Raw genomic sequence first — 13000 nt, forward strand, 5'->3', positions numbered from 1 at the left:
AGACTATTTATCGCAGGATCATGGTCCATACCAGAGATGGGCATTTTTGCTAACCCTCACTCACCCTTACCCTCAATCAACTCCCTCACACTCACCCTCAATCACTCTGGTCACCCTCAGCCACCTTCACCATCAATCGACTCCCTTACACTCACAGTTATCACTCTACATGTACTTACTAAACAATAAGTAAGGGTAAATATCATTCTCATTCAAGTAAAGTAAAAAAAAAAAAGAAAAACAGATTTGACTATTTTTAGGATTTTTGGATATCATATGACCCGTTGCTGTTGACAAGTTTTAAAAAAAGGAGACAAGATGCCAATAAATACCATAAGTGCTGTTCTTGCCTTCATTAATTAGTATGGTAGTGCAGTTGAAATTTTTCCTTTTCTTCTGGGAACAATATGTGGCTTCGCACCATATTGCACCAAGCCTTCCTTATATATATCGAGCAGGAAACTTCGGTGTACGGAAAACTCGGTGTGGGGAATGTTAGGTGTCAAGAAAGATTCGTTGTAGTAGACCGTAGGATTTATTAAAAACTCAACTTTGAGGATAAATGAGCGTATTAGTTTCATTGATGTAATGGAGGGTATACGCGGGTATACGGCATATAACCATCTCTAATTTTTGGAAACTATCGTATAGCCACATAAAATTTAGGAAGTACGCCGGTATACGCTACATTCGAGTATACTCACTTCATTGGAACAAACAACAACTGCTTTTCACGAAATTTTCAAAACAAAAATATCTCACTAAACAGCTGGTCGTCAGGCTGTTACCGCGAATGATGTCTAAATTCTTTTAAAATGTTTGCGTTTTCGGGGTGTGGGAATCAAATTTTCTCAGAATCTCTTCTATAATGGAAAGCAGCGCTCTGAACATGCAGTGATTTTTCCTCAAGATGTCACATGCGTTGTTCCTACCTTCCAAATTCCAAATTCAATTCAAAGTCTGTCGATTGGATACAATTTGAGCAAGGCAAAATGGAATAGAAAAAGTTCCTTTCTTAACGGGGAAGGAGGTTCCGAAAAAAATGTGGTCTTTACTTTGAGTTAAGAGGAAATTAAATGAATGTATTTGCGCCAAGAAATCGTTGGCCTCCACAAAAATAAAACATCTGACCTATCGTTGGTCTAGTTCAGCCTTTTTCAACTTGCGGCACACTACGGGTGTTACTTGGATTCTCGCGGCACACTTATAGATATTATTACTTGTAAATATAAAACTGGTATTTTTTCTGTGATTATTGGTCTACTCACAGAGAAGAAAGCTCGATCATTGTTTTTTTTTTTCGTGGTAAATCATTATGCTTATTTTTCATTCTAATTTAAAAATAGAAAACAATTGCAATGAAATATTAGACTCAAGTTTTTAAAAATACGCTTTCTTTTTAAACACTGTATCCAACCTTTTACTAAGAAGGAAGATCACTAACGAACGAACAAACAAATCTCATTTACTTTTAAAACACAAATGTAGGTACTTTGTCGAAAGGATTGAATGATATTTTAAATTTTTAAGTTAGGAAATAGTCTGCAACAATAAAGAAGCAATAATGGTCATAACAATGATAACCATTTTTTTTTTCAACATTAGAAATGTACAGAACAGTAACCCGGTATGAAACTTAAAATTGTAGATTCACAGTAGAGTTTCATAGTAATGTGAAATACAAATATACATTTTTTCATACCTTTTGCAATTTGATTGCTATAAAATTAATAATTGTTTCGATTCCTCGCGGCACACCAGCGGCCCATTCACGGCACACCAGTGTGCCGCGGCACACCGGTTGGGAAACGCTGGTCTAGTTTGAAGCATTCACCGTCGTTCCGAATACCACCGAATACAACAGCGAACCTCGGATTAGTACTGTTCATTTGTAGCCGCAGTTGGCATCAAAGAAAGGAGCGATTGATTTCGATAAATATTGTCCGTTCACTGTAGCTTGGCGCTGTGTTTTGACACAAAACCTGGCCAGCGAATCTTAGCAGTCCTTCCCCTACTTTCCCCTTATAGCAGTTGTAACAGTGGAACTAACTCATCAATTTTAGCACTAGTAGGGTTTGGTATTTGCAAGTTGCGTAAATTTCGAAAGAGTTTACTTCTTCTCTAACCAGGACCGTAACTTGTGTGGGACAGGGGAGGGGCATCTTCCCCCCAGGGAGGTTCCCCGCCGTTCGAAGGGGCCCATTTGGAGACGAAATTTTCTTAATCCATATACAATACGAACATGAAATTATAAATGAAGCATTAAACAGTTTCACTACATTACATAAAGCAGCGCACAAAAGGTAAATAAAACAAAAGTGAGCCTTGTACCCACTTCAGTAAGAAACGTCTATTATTAGGGGCCCTAGAAATAACATTTATTCGTATGGCTTTGAGATTTGTCAATGTTGTCCCCTTAATTAATTTGTCATGTATGGAATGGGCCCAAGGGCGTAAGTAACGGCCCCGCAGACCTTGCCGTGAGGGAGGGCCGACAGGCTCCGGGGGGCATAAATAGTAAGAAAAAGTTAGAAAGAGAATGAGAATGACAACTTTTTCTAGGAGGCCCAAATACACATATTAATGCTTGCCCCCCAGAAAAAAAATATAAGTTACGGCGCTGTCTCTAATGTGAATTTATTGGTACACTTCTGCTAATAGTTAACTATATCAGGTTGGTCTCTTTAAACCGGTTGGGCCGTGGAGAGAAACAATATTACAGGAGGATAGTATTCATATTTTAAGAAGGTGGGGAAAGGAGAGCAAGGATGAGAAAGATGAGAAGAAAGAAAGAAAGAGAATGAAAGAAACACTTCTACATTTACTTCATAATGAATTTAAACACACATAAACGAAAAAGGGATGTCGGAACCCACCACCATAATATTTGTGGAAGTGTTGACAACATAATATTCTGAAGGAATATATTTTCCGCCAATTCTGGGGCCTCGGTGTTTGGCCCAATTCTGGCCTTGCAGCAGTGGCGGATCCAGGGGGCGATCATGGCGATTGCCCCCAGGAAAGGAACCTTTCTCATTTTATATATTGAAATAAAACCCAATCTCAGAGTTTGGAGCTCTTAAAAATAGCTCTAAGTAGCAGTATTAAAACCCACCGCCCTCAAGAAGTCCGTCCTGGATCCGCCCCTGCCTTACAGAAGCTACTATCTAGTCATTCACCTCGTGGGACTGAGGAAAACCTTAATAAGGAATACCGGCCAGAGCCGCGTTCATGCCCACGCTCGATATACCTATTTTAATGCCTTTTTTCGTGTTGCACAGTGTCTGGTAAGGGCACCCAAACAGGGCAAATGTGTACCACTTTAAAATGTTTAAATGTTAAAATTCGCTTTATATTGTACTTTGAACACTTAATTCAATGTGTATTATATTCTTCTTACAGCAGCATGGTTTATTTCCTAATACTTTAAGTCTATGGTTGTTAGTATTTATAATTATTGCATCATACTAATCCTTCTCAAAGCTCGTTCAATTAGTATGAAATTCTACACTTAGCAGTTTGCAACATTGCAAACTTTCAACAACAGGCAATATGTGGGGAGAATATTTCCACCTATACTCGCATCGAAATTCCCAGCCCTTGTTTACAATCAGTACAATATGTTTCTGTCACCTTATCATGAAAACAACGCTGTCCAGCGAACCTAACGGTCTTCGCTACCTCTGTTTATTGTTTACAACACAAACTGCCATCTTCCAATATTGCCAGGCGTACAAGGTTTTCGCACACTTTCGAACAAGAACACTTGTACAAAATTGAGTGTGCATTATATGTAAGATTGTATTACATAATAACTAACTCAATTTTTCATAACGTTAATATCTCAGTCAACTCAAAAGCAGCAATTTATGTAGTAATAGCACTTGGTCCATGACTGTGCAGAAGTAGGTACATTCGGTTCGGAGATTCATGTGCCTGGCAACCATGAATTAACCATGTAGGGGTGAGAAGCAAGGTTTTGACGCTCGCACTACAATTGTTGTTTGTAAACAATCTTCCATCCTAGAGTGAACAGACAATACTCAGCAGCTAGTACTAGTAGTAGTCTTTCCTCAACCTACTGAAGAAAAAAAGGACGGGGTAAAAGTAAACATATTTCTTCGTTATTTCATATTCTTTCAGATAAAAAAGAATATTGAAGAAAATTTGTTAACAGGAAGAGGTAGAAAACAAAAGTCAGGAAAGACTTGTAGCGTATGAGCATGTCACACCAATCTTTAATCATTTCGATACAGCCGTCAATTCGAAAATACAGGTATTTGCTTAGTAGTGTTTAACCCTTTGGGAATTTATGGTACGAATCGGTACCATGGAATAGTGCTGTGTTTAAACGCTTATTAAGCTCATATAACACGTATTGAACCCGTTTTTTTATTGGTCAAGTCAAGCATGGACCAAAGAGCACCCCAGATGCGTTTCGGAACCGGATGGTAAACTTGCCGGTGCCAAGTGGGGGCGTAGGGGTGAGGTAAATAAAAAAAACACCCTTAGTTTTCAAAATATCAAGATTAAAATTTTGCATCAAGTTTGTGTGCACCTTTGAATATTTCTCTTTTTTTTTTTTTTTTTTTTGATGCCAATAAATATCATAACTGCTGTTCTCCCCTTTTATTAATTGTTGAGTTGATTTTGGTTTAGCGTCCCTTTCAGCAGCAAGACTATATGAGACGTGGACCTACTGATTAACGTGGAAATCGTAACCACATGAGCTCCTGCCGGAAATCGAACCCGGGCCTCCTACGCCAAAGGCGCGTACGCTAACCGCTTAGCCACGAATGTGCTCTATTTTATTAATTGTTATGGTAGTGGAGTTGAATTTTTTTTTCTGGGAACAATAAGTGGCTCGCGCTATATTGCACCGGGAATCTGGGACTCCGCAATAGTGTTCCCAATCGTGCCCCACACTTTCTAACTGGATCAGATTACCTTCTTTTCCTTACTTTGAAGCAACAAAACTAATTTTTTTAACAGTGTGACTTCCCTCAAGAGCAGCCTCTACTTTTAATTTTGTGCTTGGGAACATATTGTCCTGCTAGAACACATTCAATATAAACATTTCTTTATTAAATCCAAATTTAATAATAGAAAATTTAAAAGGGCGAGTTGATTATAACCTGTATTTTGCTAAAACAACACCAATTAAAGTGAATGAAAGCTCAAGTAAGAGGTTTGTGACTATGAAATTTACGTCATAACACCACATTGAGTCTAGAAGTTATGTGTAATACATTTGAAAATGATAAGCATAGTGTGGTTCTAGTTTTCGATTCATCTGTACATTTCTTTAAGTAGGCTATATAAAAACCGGTTCTTAAGTAGCATAATATAACGGAAAAATAGTACACTATATAAAATGAGTTAATATAAAGGACTCCGTTAAAAGAGAAATGCAATTTTCAATTTACGAAGCTATCGTGTAACTTAGGATGTTTTGTGTTCATTTGGAGCTAAACATTTTTTTTCAGCAGCGAGATTGTATGGGACTTCTCTCGTCCTGAAGGCGAGAACACTCACCACCCATTCGCAAGGAATCAATACGAATATATGTGCCTGGGAACAGTTAGCTGTTTCTTCAGGTATGTGGTAGTTTTTACTGGAAAAGGAACTGATATATCCTCAATAAAAGTATTGTGGTAAACAACACCAAACTCGAGTTGTGGCAAACGACACAGAGTTGGTTCAGAGTAGCTTTCGAAAAAAAGACTTTAATAAAAGAAAGGGTATGTGTGTGTGTTTTCTAGGATGTCCACTTGCCACTTTCTGTTTTTTTTCTAGCCCATTGTTTTATTAGAGAAAATATTCTTTTTTAAAGTTCGTGATTTAAATTTTTTGATTTTACTAATTTCTCCTTCTGGCCTATTTTGGTGTCCTTTGCTTTAAAAGTATTCTTATATATAATGTTATGTTGCTTTAATTTGTATTGATAAACAGGGAGATACGCAGGAGATCTTGGGGGTCCGGCCCCCCCGAAATCCGGACTTTTTTTGTAAATTTAGTCTTATTATAGGGGCAATTTTACAATTTTTAATATAATTTAGCCTGAAATTGTGTTTGAACCCTCCCCCGAGAAGCTCTGGAACCATACTGAAATAAATTCCTGCGTACGTCCCTGTTCATAAATATTAAAATTACATCATACAGTGGTAACATTTTGCGTAGTATACATTTAAAGATCTCAAGAAGAAATCAGTAAAATTTTCGTTTATTTCAAAGAATAAATAGAATGTTTCCTCATACAAATTAATGGGCTGAGAAACCATGATGCTGTCGACATTCAACACACTTAAGTGCTACTCTTGTTTGTTGGGATTTATAAAACTTACAATTAAAATAATATTTATTTCGCTAGATATTTCTATGAACGCACGGGTTCATTAGTTGTTAGTACAGTATATACATTTCCTACCTTGGAAACTCAACCGGTTTCCCTACTCTATGATGTTTATGTAAAAAGATGCCGTGGAATTTGTTACTAAAACAAAAAATACAAATGCCAGCCTCAAACACCACTCATGAAAATCTATGAAAAAGACATTTCTATTTCCAAAACCAGCCTCAAATATCACACACTCTTCAAGTGAATAAATATCACACATTACTAATAGTACATCGACTCTCTCGCCCGACTTCCGACGCAATCGACTCCCTCACCCTCACCCACCCTCACCCACCCTCACCCTGACCTTCAATCGACTTCCTCACCCTCAATCGAACACCCTCAGCCACTCTCACCGTCAATCGACTCCCTCATACAGTTACCTTCATGTATTTAATAAACAATAAGTAAGGTTAAATATGATTCTCATTCAAGTGATTGAAATGTATATATTATAATATACATAGGAATACATTATATCTTCGGTATATTATTATTTATATAACACACACACACACACACATTTATATATATATATATATATATATATATATATATATATATATATATATATATATATATATATATATATATATATATATATATATATATATTAAATAGATTGTTATTTTATATTGGGCTCGCTCGGGCTCACTTCGGTTAGCAGTTGTGCTCGCACTCATTTCGGCTTGCTCGGACTTATTTTATTAGGATTCGGGCTCGCTCTTAATTATTGAGCCCGAGCTCAGTCGGGCGCGAGTGACTTGCTCGAAAGTTTGGACACCTATGTCCTAAGCCAAATTTGTAAAAAAAAAAAAAAAAAAAAAAAAAAAAAAAAAAAAAAAAGTATTCTTGGATATCATATGACCCGTTGCTGTTGACAAGTTTTAAAAAAAGAAGACTAGATGCCAATAAATATCATAAGTGCTGATCTTGCCTTCATTAATTAGTATGGTAGTGCAGTTGAAATTTTTATTTTCTTCTGAGAACAATATGTGGCTTCGCACTATGTTGCACCAAGCCTTCCTTATATATGCAAGTGATTTGGGAACCTGAGACTCCGCAATATTGTTCCGAATCGTGCCCTGCACCTTTTGACTGGATCAGATTATCTTCTTTCCCTTACTTTGAGACAAGAAAACTAATTCTTTTAACAGTGTGACTTCCCTCAAGAGCAGCCTCTACTTTTGATTATGTGCTTGAGAACACATAGTCCTGCTAGAATACGTTAAATATACTGTAAACAATTCTTTATTAAATCCGAATATGAGAATAGAAAATTTGAAAGGGCGAGTTGATTATATTTTTATTTTGTTTTATTTATTTAACAATCTAACTCCAACTGGGACGATCATCCCCAATTATAGGAGCTTTTACAACAGTTGATTTACAATTTTATAGCCTGTATTTTGCTAAAAGAACAAATATTAAAGTTAATGAAAGCTCAAGAAAGATGTTTGTGAGTATGAAATTTACGTCATACCACCACATTGAGTTGAGTTGAATTTGAGTTTAACGTCCCGTTCAGCAGCGAGGCTATATGAGACGTGGACCTACTGATTAACGTGGAATCCGAACCACATGAGCTCCCGCCGGGTACCACCACATTGAGTCTAGAAGTTATGTGTAATACGTTTGAGAATGATAAGCATAATGTGGTTCTACTTTTCGATTCATCTATACATTACTTTGTATATAAAAGTACACTATATAAAATGAGTTAATATAAAGGACTCCGTTAAAAGAGAAGCTATCGTAAAATTTAGGATGTTTCGTGTTCATTTGGAGCTAAATATTTTTTCAGCAGCGAGATTGTATGAGACATATCTCGTCCCGAAGGCGAGAACACTCGCCACTTTTTTGCAATACGATCAATACGAATATAAGTTCCCGGCAACATTTAGCTGTTTCGTCAGATATGTGCTAATTTTTACTGGAATAGGAACTGATATATTCTGAGTAAAAATATTGTGACAAACAACACCAAAATCGAGTTGTGGGAAACGACACACCGTTGTTTCAGAGTAGCTTTCGAAAAAAGACTTTATATAAATTTCCTACCTTGTAAATTCAAGAGGTTTCCTTACTCTATTTCTTTTTTTAAAAAAAAGATGCCATGGAATTTGTTACTAAAGCAACAAATACAAATGGCAGCCTCAAACACCACTCATGAAAATCTATGGAAAAAAACATTTCTATTTCCAAAACCAGCATCAAATGTCACACACTCCTCAAGTGGATAATTATAAAATTTACAAATAGTACATCGACTCTCTCGCCCGACTCCAGACTCAATCGACTCCCTCACCATCAGCCACGCTCATGCACCCTCCCTTACCCTCAAGAACTGTTGGTAAGCCAAGCTCCTTAAATACGAAATTAGAATGGTTAGTTTAACGTTCCACGGCTATGCCCTTTATTCTAAGGGAGACGGGCGACTAATGCAAATGAATAAAGGTAAAATTAAGTCCTTCTGTTCGCTCACCGAGAATTGAACCCGTGACCCTGTGCATCAGTGGTGCACACGCTAACCACTAGACTAGCGATGAGGAAGGTTAGAAAATAAGTAACAGTAGTTTAAATTTGTATTAATTAAAGTTGCACTAACCACTAATTATGTTTCCATATGGGAGTGGCAAAACATAATGTGTAATGGCATTTAAGCAGGCAACCAAATCTCAAACTTATCAATTAAATTTAAAATACTTTAAGTTCAGCGGTGAAAACGATATATATATATATATATATATATATATATATATATATATATATATATATATATATATATATATACTGCTAAGCAGGCATGTAGAAACTAATACGTCATTCTATTAAATTATAGATCATCCGTTACAACCAATGTTATGAGAACTTGTGACATTGACACGTCTTACAAGGAATGCTTTTCCAAGAATTACACATTTTCGTGACCTTTTGCACCCCTCTCGAGCCTCTATAGTTTGCTTCTGACAAAAAGAATGTTTTCCGCATGAGTAAGTAACTATTCCAAGAAAAAAGTGTGTGATTCTAACGACTGCAAAAATGTTTATAACCTGTTTTAAGTCATACATAAATGATATGTTTTTATTTGGTTACATAAAATATGTTATCTTTTCTAGCTATATGACCACTCGAAAAAAATACTAGAGAGGGGGAAAAATGAAAATGTTCTTCAGGGAGAGAATTAAATTTTTGTCACACGGAATATCCCTTTCACCATCCCCATTAATTCGTACACTGGACCAGCTGATGTTTTGTGTCCTAATTACGTGACTCTGTGCCAAGCAGGTTGCTACTCTATTTGAAAAATGAAATGAAAATGAAATCATTGAGTTTTACGTCCCACGCTTATGCGGATTAGGCTAAAGGAGACGGTGATGATGCGTAATGAATGAAATGGTGGAATGAAGAAAGTGGGAGGAGACGGAAGAACCCCGAGAAAACCCACGCACACGGTGTTTGTCCACCACAAGGTTCACTTGGCGGAGACTGGGATCGAACCCGGGACCTCAAGCACCAGAGGTGAACGCTCTACCACTGAGCCACCGCGGCCCCTTACTCTATTTGAAGTTCGCAGGAAAGTGCTATTTCAACCATTTCCCAAACAAATAACTTTCAAGCAAACATCCTTCTGAAATTCATTCTGGTGATGGGCACTTTCGCTAACCCTCACTCACCCTCACCCTCAATCGACTTCCTCACTCTCAGACTCAGCCACCCTTACCCTCAGTTGGCTCCCTCACCCTCAGCCACCCTCACCCTCAGTTGATTCCAACATACTCGCCCTCAGCCACCCTCACCCTCAGTCGACTTCTTCACCCTCACCCTCAATCGACTTCCTTACCCTCACCCTCAGACACCCTCACCCTCAATCGACAGCTTCACCCTCACCCTCACTCACCCTCACCCTCAATCGACACCGTCACCCTCACCCTCATTCGACTCCCTCACCCTCAGACACCCTCACCCTCAATAGACTTTCACACTCACCCTCAGACACCCTCACCCTCATCTACCGAAATGAGGGTGAGTGAGGGTGAGGGCGGCCCTCTTGAGGGCAAAAATGAGAGAGGATGCCCATCTCTGCTCTCTACGATAACCTGTGCAAACGGGCAACTGGTCAAAATGTCAATACAACCTACGTCAGAAAATCTATAGCCACGCTTCTAAATCCGTTAAGTTGCGACAATAACAAAACAGAAAAACACGTTTGAAAGTGCCAGGTATTGAAGTGAAGGAAATTGCTGCAGTGTCTCTCACAGAGTCGCACAACGGTCCTTATCCAAGTATAAGTGTGACATCTAATGACCAATTGACCATCTAATAACCATAACCATTGGATTTCGAGTCCTAGAAGAGAAAGGATACATTGTCAATCGCAATCATCGTGGAGGGTGAGAAGCTGAAAAGGCAACGGCATATGCTTCGCATACCAGGACCCCAAATTCACAGATTGCACTGTGAAATTTCTATTGGGGGATTTGCTGAACGAGAAACATGATGGTAAAGAGGAAAAGAAGTAACCTTGAAACTGTGAGGCAACTTGGAGAGGAGTGGGGTTGGAGAAAACTGGAATAATGGTGTAGAAATAAAATATATCGGAGGGTGCTTTTGAGAGAGAGACTCGGCAGCAATTTGCTTTACTTCAATACCTTGCACTTTCAAACGTTTTTTTTTTTTTTTGTTGTTGTTGTTGTTGTTGTTGTTGTTGTTGTTGTTGTTATTGTCGCAACTTAGCGGATTTAGAAGCGTGGCTATAGATTTTCTGATGTAGGTTGTGTTGACATTTTGACCAGTTGCCCGTTTGCACAGTGTTATTGTAGAGAGTTGAGATTTATTCTACCTTCTTTTATTTAACAATAGCTTTCATACAATATGCTACTTGACCCCCGGTTCCATTTGCAAGTTTTGATTTGGACCCCGCCTGGGACCCTGCGAGTGCCCCGGGGACACATTTTTTTCATTCAAAAGGTGCTGTACTCCCCACACTAATTTGATATGTATTCGCTGAGTTTCCTTACTCGACCGTTTCCGAAAAATCTGACCCGGAGTCTGACTTTGTAATGTATAGTATGGAGCTCAATTTCTAACTTTTCACGCTCGTATCTATGAATTCCTTTTCGTGTTATGTTCTTTTGGGACAAGGTATCCAACGGCCATAGTCTCGACTCGAAGTCAGTTACACTTGGATAGGTTCCCTCGTTAGTAAGCTCCCTAAGTTTCATATGAATCGCATTATTCTTTCTAGAGAAATATATATAAAAATATAAAAATATGCTATGTGTACTGTTCATTTTACCATACTCATTAGTGTAGATAAAATCACGTATAACCTCCACGAAAATTACAATATGAGCACGGTTTATACCTCATTGGACTTCCAATAAAACATATTTTTAATGATGTGTACACCATGTCGCCATTTTTGTATGAGGGAATTTCGAGAGGGATTTTGTGGGAATTTGGTGGAGTGTAGATTCGTGTGTGTGTGTGTGTGTGTGATACCTTACAGGATACAAGATGCCGAAAAAGTGTCTAAATCAACCGGACAATTTCTGTTATGTATGTGGGGAGCTGACATTTAAATCGCAACGTCGATGTTCTACTCCACTTGTGAGGAAATGGTGTCAGTTATATTTTGGATGCTGTGTAAGATACCAAGATAAGAATTGGGCTCCTCACATTTGTTGTACTTGCGTGAAACGTCTGACTGGGTGGGCAAATGATGAACGAAACATGAACTTCGCTGTACCGATGATCTGGAGGGAACCAAAAAATCATTCTTCAGATTGCTACTTTTGTATGACACAGAAATAACCAGTAAATCTAAGCATACAGTACAGTACCCTAATTTGCCATCAGCAATTAGGCCAGTTCCACACAGTGCAGAATTACCTGTACCAGTATCTTCTGCTCATCTTACGGTAAATGAGGATTACGTACTTGAGGCCACTACTGAAGTTCCAAATGAAGAAGATTTACTTATATAGGAAGCATATCTACATTGCATGCCCATCTGATAACTCAGGGTGAACTAAATGACCTCGTACGGGATTTAAAACTCTCCAAGATACAGGCAGAACTTCTTGCTTCTAGACTTAAAAGTTGGAATCTGCTCCATCGTGACACTAAAGCGTGTATTTTTCGAAACCGTCATACAGAGTTTCAAAACTATTATTCTCAAGAAAATGATTTAGTGTATTGTAATAACGTCTGTGCTGTGATGGATACACTCGGACATGCACATATAAGTACAGAGTGGAGATTGCTTATTGACTCTTCCAAAACTAGTTTGAAGGCTGCCCTGTTGCACAATGGCAAAAAATTTCCTTCAGTGCCTTTGGCTTATGTAACTAATATGAAGGAAACCTATAAAAGCATCGAAATAGTGTTAGAAATAATTCAGTATGAGAAATACAAGTAGACCGTTTGGTGTGATTTAAAAGTTATTTGTTAATGGGTTTGAAGCTTGGTTATACGAAATATTGTTGTTTCCTCTGCGAATGGGATAGCAGGAACATAGCGGAACATTACATCAAGAAGGAATGGCCAAAGCATGTATTAACTCCTGGACAGACGAATGCTGTTTATTCCTCACTGGTG

Source organism: Thermobia domestica, chromosome 7, assembly GCF_964235325.1.
Source record: "Thermobia domestica chromosome 7, izTheDome1.hap1.1, whole genome shotgun sequence".
Taxonomy (NCBI): Eukaryota; Metazoa; Arthropoda; class Insecta; order Zygentoma; family Lepismatidae; genus Thermobia; species Thermobia domestica.